Source organism: Uranotaenia lowii, chromosome 2 (assembly GCF_029784155.1).
Source record: "Uranotaenia lowii strain MFRU-FL chromosome 2, ASM2978415v1, whole genome shotgun sequence".
Taxonomy (NCBI): domain Eukaryota; kingdom Metazoa; phylum Arthropoda; class Insecta; order Diptera; family Culicidae; genus Uranotaenia; species Uranotaenia lowii.
Genome location: NC_073692.1, coordinates 249,302,497 through 249,308,496, shown reverse-complemented (window position 1 = coordinate 249,308,496; position 6,000 = coordinate 249,302,497). Strand labels below are relative to the sequence as shown.

The following is a 6,000-nucleotide window of genomic DNA, read 5'->3' as shown; positions in this document are numbered from 1 at the left end:
CCCTTTTACTGATTTCTTACGACCTTGGACCTTACGATTTTCAGTTATTTATTGCATTTTGAATTAAGCGGAAACCGCCATCTTGTTTTTCAAAATGGCGTCGGACAGCCAAATTCGACTTCTACTTATTGAGTACTTTCATCCAATACACATATTGTGGGAGTTTCATGTGCTTTTCAGTCACTTCCAGCATTTTAAAGTTGAGTGAAAGGGGCCATATTGGATTTCAAGGTGGCGTCGGATAACAAATTCCAACTTCTATCCGTTCAGCCCCTTCACCCTATACACATATTGTGGGGCTTTCATGCCACCGGTCGTTTATTGCCAGTTATAATTTGTTTCAATAGAAAAAGACTGAAACCGCGTTTGTTTCGAAAATCCGCGCTAAAAAACCGTGCATTTTTCATTACCAAATCAGAAACGGCAATGATAATTAAATAAATAAACTTTTGAAAAAAATTTTTTTGATAAATCATTTTACGATAAAAAATATCCGAGAGAATATTTTCAGTGTATGTCCGGATGAACAGGATGAATTCGCGCGATCCAGCCAGGTCGCGCGATCCAGCCAGAATTCGCACGAAAATTCGCTTGCACTGTGGCCGGTCGATGTTTTTTTCAACGTGTTTCAATGAGAAGCGGTTTTCCGCGCGAATTGAAAATTCGCTTCGCACTTCGCACCGCGCTCACTGTGAATTCGACCTAAGTGAGCCTGAAGTGAATATGAAATGTATGCTCAGGTCTATTAAATCTTTGAGTAATAGTGATTTTAAGATGAAATTTCGGAATATAAATTATCAATAAACTTCGTTTAATCAAAACAATTATTTATTTATTTGCGAATTCGATAAAATACATTGTTTTTTCACAAATTTATTGATGGGTTCCAATTAAAGTTTTGGCGTGAAATACTCATCTACTTTTTCGATTTTTTCCCAAAATTTAGGTTGATTTTTTCTGAAAATAAAAAAAATAAATTAATAATGTTTCGTATTTTATTTTCATGATATGTACCTACTTACTTTTATTTGCACTGTTCTTGAAAATTTCAGAATAAAAATACCATCGGGAAGCATTTCCGAAACCTGTTTTGAAGGACAGAAAGAAAAATAAACATTAAATTGAAATATTTTGATTATTGAAAATTTATCACAACTTACATCCAACAAAGATTTCCCACCATGGCCAATTTATTCATAGTTGCTCTGTAGAAGTTACAACTTCTGCCGATTCATATTTTGGCCCCTCATTCGGATGAATAGTTGCACTACGACGTATTATCCGCCTCACAGGATATTTTTTTCTGGCTCTGGAAGTATATAATTGTTATGAAACTTATAGATGACTCTTTTTCTGCACCTACCAGCTCATACACAATTCTGTTATGTTTCCATAATAAAAACAATCCTTCACAACATGGCTGTCATTCGCTACCTGTACATTCATTTCAATTTTAAGTGACCGGTCAAGTGAATTTGACAATTAAGTGACGGGTCAAGTGAATTTTAAGTGAGAATGTAATGAAATTGAAGTGAGCGGCGAAGTAAGTGGATTTTCAGAGGAATTTCAAGTGACAGTCACTTAAAACTTATGTGATGAGTTAGTGAACATTGATTCGGTCACTTGAAACATAAGTGACGGGTAAGTGAAATCTACATGAGCCACTTGAAATGAAGAAATTCACTGAACTCCCACTTTTAAGTGAAACGTCAAGTGTATTTTAAGTGTGATTTTGGGTTCAGTGTTCGTTGTATGCGTGCGGCTCGTTAGGGTTGGGCGGTAGTCGCTGGAGCGTTACGTTTTTTTTTGGCCGAAAAGTTTTTGCTTTCGGTGTTGAATAAGTAATGTAAAAGTGATTTTTACATTCAGTTGCGGACAAATAATTATTTGTTATCGAGTCAATGCAAGATGATTGCATATTGAGAGAGGAGTAGGAAACTATTCAGAGGTTTCGCTGTCCAAAAGATTTGATGGAATAAGAAGCACTCTTGCAGTTATGTTTGGGAAAGTTACGGAGTATGTTAGTGAAGCTGCGATTTAACCAAAAATATTGGTATATACGCAAGTATTGCGATTAAATGCTGAAAATGTTAACCAAATAATTGGGATTTATTTATGGCAGATTAATCTGTTGGGCTAAACGTTATAAAGCGACCAAGTGAGCATACAGTGAGAGGAATGTCAGAACCGAATTCGTTTGTTGTCATATGTAATGAGCCTATAGAAATTGTAAATAGTAGTATTTAGTTTAATTTTATTCGAAGTACATTTCATAAAGTGCATAAGCCAAAATTTTCAATGTTTTCCGTTACGAAAATTTGGTTTTTCTCCAAAAACCAAATTTTCGTAAATCAAGTCTGGAGTTATGTAGCAGTCGCTCGTTTGAAAATTTTAGAACATAAGATCCAATTCTCGAAATCGACCAAACTATATTGGATCCGCCTTAATGTACTCTCTTTTCGATCCCTTTTTCAATCCGATCAACTGGTCGGTCGATTTGTGGCTCAGGATGGCTCTCTTTACAGTCGATTTCGACAATTGTTCGAAAAGTTTGGAAAGAGACGGATAGGACCAAAGAAAGTATGTAAAACGCGCCGCTCGTTAGATTCGTAAATTTCCCGAAGATTTCTAAAGAATGCTCGGGAAATGACGTACTTCCGCTGAGGTCGTAGGTCCGAGGTCATTGGCCCTGAACTGAGGATACATGCTGCAGTTCACTTTGATCTCGGCAGTTATCGCGAGTGGAAGCAAGTTGATCGCGTTTAGAATTCTTTTATAAAAGTTAGAGTTTTTTGAACGGTAACATAAGTGGCGAACATTTCAATTCCGAAGCTAATTTCGTTTATTTTCTCCCAGCTAGTGCCAATAAAGCTGGTTAGATTAGGGCGTAGTTAACCAGTGCGTTATTTCACGAAAATAGATCCAGGTAAAGTCGTGCATATGCTTGAACATTAACCGTGCGTTGGCTAACCCTTATGCCGTATGGCCAAACATAGTTTTCGCCCTAACCTACAGCTAACGAGGCCTTCCACCATACGTCAACCGATATTGTCGATGATCAACGGAAGAATCGACGGGACGAAAGCTATCGCCGCCACCCACGCTATCGTCCACGCCGCGGTCCACACCATCCAACCGACATCACATTCTGCCCAGCAACCAGGGTAGCAGCATCAGCAAGCAGCATTTGTTCTGCTAGCCATCCGTCTACGTCACACTCTACCACAGCTTATCATCATCATCGAGAGCGAATCGCCGCCGGTCGGCTACGTCATCATTCGATCAGCCGAGAGCCGGAGTTGTAAGTAGAGCCGAGAATAAGACATCTTCTGGTGAGTCGATGACCATTGCATTGTTCTTTTTTTCCCTCTTTGGGCTTTGCAGCGCGTACTGCGAGACATCGACCACGCTGTGCTCTCTATATGGTGCAGCGTGGGGTTTTCCTAGCGTCCATGAAAGACGCCACTGAAATTTGCGCATAATTGAAATCATGATTTGTCGGATCCTGTAAATTCAGGCCCAACATTGAATATTAGGCTGTGTGGAGCGTAAAGTATGCATACGTAATTTATAGACGCCCACACAGCCCATTTCTATTCACTCGAGTGCCGGCAGCGTTACGTTTTTCTGCCGGAGAAGATATGGCCCGTTAGCACCAACGGTTCAAGCTAGATAGAATTAGAATTGCACGCACTGGAATAGGAGGAAATTAAAACTAGAATAAGAAGAAGGTTTTCTAATAGGATTAATCTATGTATACCACACCATGAATTATAGCACATGAGAAATGAAGCACACAAATTTGAAATTCACCTACCTTCAAAAATAAATTCACACTTCGATGTAATCACACAATTATAATTGAATAAATTAATACAATTCCTCCGAATAAATGATTTTGGTAGAAGAATTTTGATGTCTCGTCACTTTCGCGTAACGAATTCCTTGCCCGACGCCACGTGCGTCTATTTGAATTGGGCTTTACTGCTTCGACGACCGTTAGCGTGTTGGTTTAGAGTGTTCTGAGGCCCAATGATGAGTAACTCAGGTATGAATGACTTCTCACCGTATATTTTTTAGGAATCTTGGGGTGATTTAGGCATTCTAATGAAGTGAGTCCAAGATCTTTTCTTGAGTTTTACACCACCTTCATTGTCAGCCTATCTGAATCGGTCCTTATAACATTTCGGACTATCTTCGGGACCTGCCCAGAAGAGAGTCTCAGCCGGGCAAACAAACCGTGGTGTGTAGTCTCCGGAAACGGAGTGGCGCAAAAGCTATACGCTTAAAGGGGACCGACCAGAGCAGGCTACAAACTATTGTGCGTTTAGATAAAAATTTTATAAACGTCGTTGGTGAACTGCCATCATGGCTGACTTCCGACCAAAACATATTGAGTCGTTTTATTTAAGCGTGCGCCAAGAAATTTTCTGTTTTCAAATTCACATAAATCAACGTTGCCACAAATTCATTTGAATCGTTTGTGTATCTCATTATTATCCGTAAGCGTATATTTCACGCGAGCACAAACGATTGCTGGCGAAAACAGCAACAGCAACACCAAAAAACATTTCCACCCCGACAGAGGGTGGTTTGTACAAAATATTTCGATCCCGACCGATTTTACTAAATCCGTTTGGGCGCTCATACAAGCAGTGCCATACACGATGCAAATCGTGTCCACAACGACAAAATTTCATCGAATTTCATCGCATTTGTACCAATGTTGTGTAGTCTGTGGCTCGCTTAATGTATGTACACAGCAAAAAATTTCTAAAAGTACACGGAATCTAAAACACGAGTGATCTATTTTTTCTTGAGTGTAATTACAAAAAGATGTAATTTTAAACTTCTTTCGATGTAATATTAGTCTATTTTCTAAAATTGAATAGAAATAAACTGTTTTGATCTAATTTTACACTGCATCATGCAAAAATCAACCGGTCAACGAAATTTATATCACAAACAGTGTAAAATTATATCTGTTTGATTTAAAATTGAATGCAAATATTTAAATTGTACCTTTTTATATTTCAAGTTAGTTTGCGCGTCGGGCACAAAGTAAACAAGTCGGAAAATTATTCGGAAACGAGTCATTCAAAGGCGTAGCTACAGGAGCACTTAAAAAGTCTTTAAAGTAGTAAGTTTATGAGACGTGAAATAAAGAATATGGTTGAAACTGATAAGTTTTCTCTCCATTACAGCAAGGTCAGATTTTTCGCAGCGGCTGATATCCGGCCAGTGATTATCCGGAGAAACTTTTGTCAGAACAATTCGAGTGTGCAGGATGCTGACCGAAAAATTATGATTTCCGGAACCATTCGAGGATGCTGATCATGCTGATTCGAAAAACATCCCCGTGCTGGGGATCATCGGATGCAACAACAATATCAGCCTGACGCTTTCCGAATGATTTTTATGTTCAGTTTTGTAAATAAATGTGAATTAAAAATGATACATGCAGCGTATTTATTCAAGACAAAAGCAAAAACCTTAATATTTAGAAAAAATATCATTATTTACGATAATAAATTTTAAAATTTACATCCCTGTGTATTTTTACACGACGGTTTTTGTGATCCAATCTCGTGCATTGATTTCGATCTAAATTTACATGCCTCAAAAATTACATCCTCGAAAAAAATACACCGTGATAGAATTTTACATCAAAATCGATGTTCCGTTTTCGTGCATCGTTTTCGATCTAAATTTACACGAATTTTTCTTGCTGTGTAGAGATACTCTGGTGGATACAAATTTATGTGTGGCAACGTTGCATATAATACACTGTTATTTTTTTAAACCCGACTGTCAAAAGTTCAAAAGTAAGTTCGGGATCGGAAGTCCGGACTTCCGAAGTAAAATTTAGTGCTGGCGCTATTATATATACCCGAATAGCACAGAACCATGGTATCACATTCATTTCCCATTGAATATTAATGTGACCATGTACTTCATGGTAAAAAGAACATCCAAGCGTGAATAAATAATGAATTTACA

At 38.1% G+C, this 6,000-nt stretch overlaps 1 long non-coding RNA gene across 1 annotated transcript; it reads right to left on the bottom strand.

Moving 5' to 3' along the window:
- Nucleotides 1-879: 879 nt before the first annotated feature.
- On the bottom strand, nucleotides 880-1,988 carry LOC129749679 (uncharacterized). Its single transcript, XR_008738130.1, has 4 exons — nucleotides 1,364-1,988; nucleotides 1,161-1,309; nucleotides 1,023-1,085; nucleotides 880-957 (listed from the first exon to the last, which is right to left on the bottom strand). It is a non-coding gene; the product is annotated as an uncharacterized LOC129749679 (long non-coding RNA).
- Nucleotides 1,989-6,000: the final 4,012 nt, after the last annotated feature.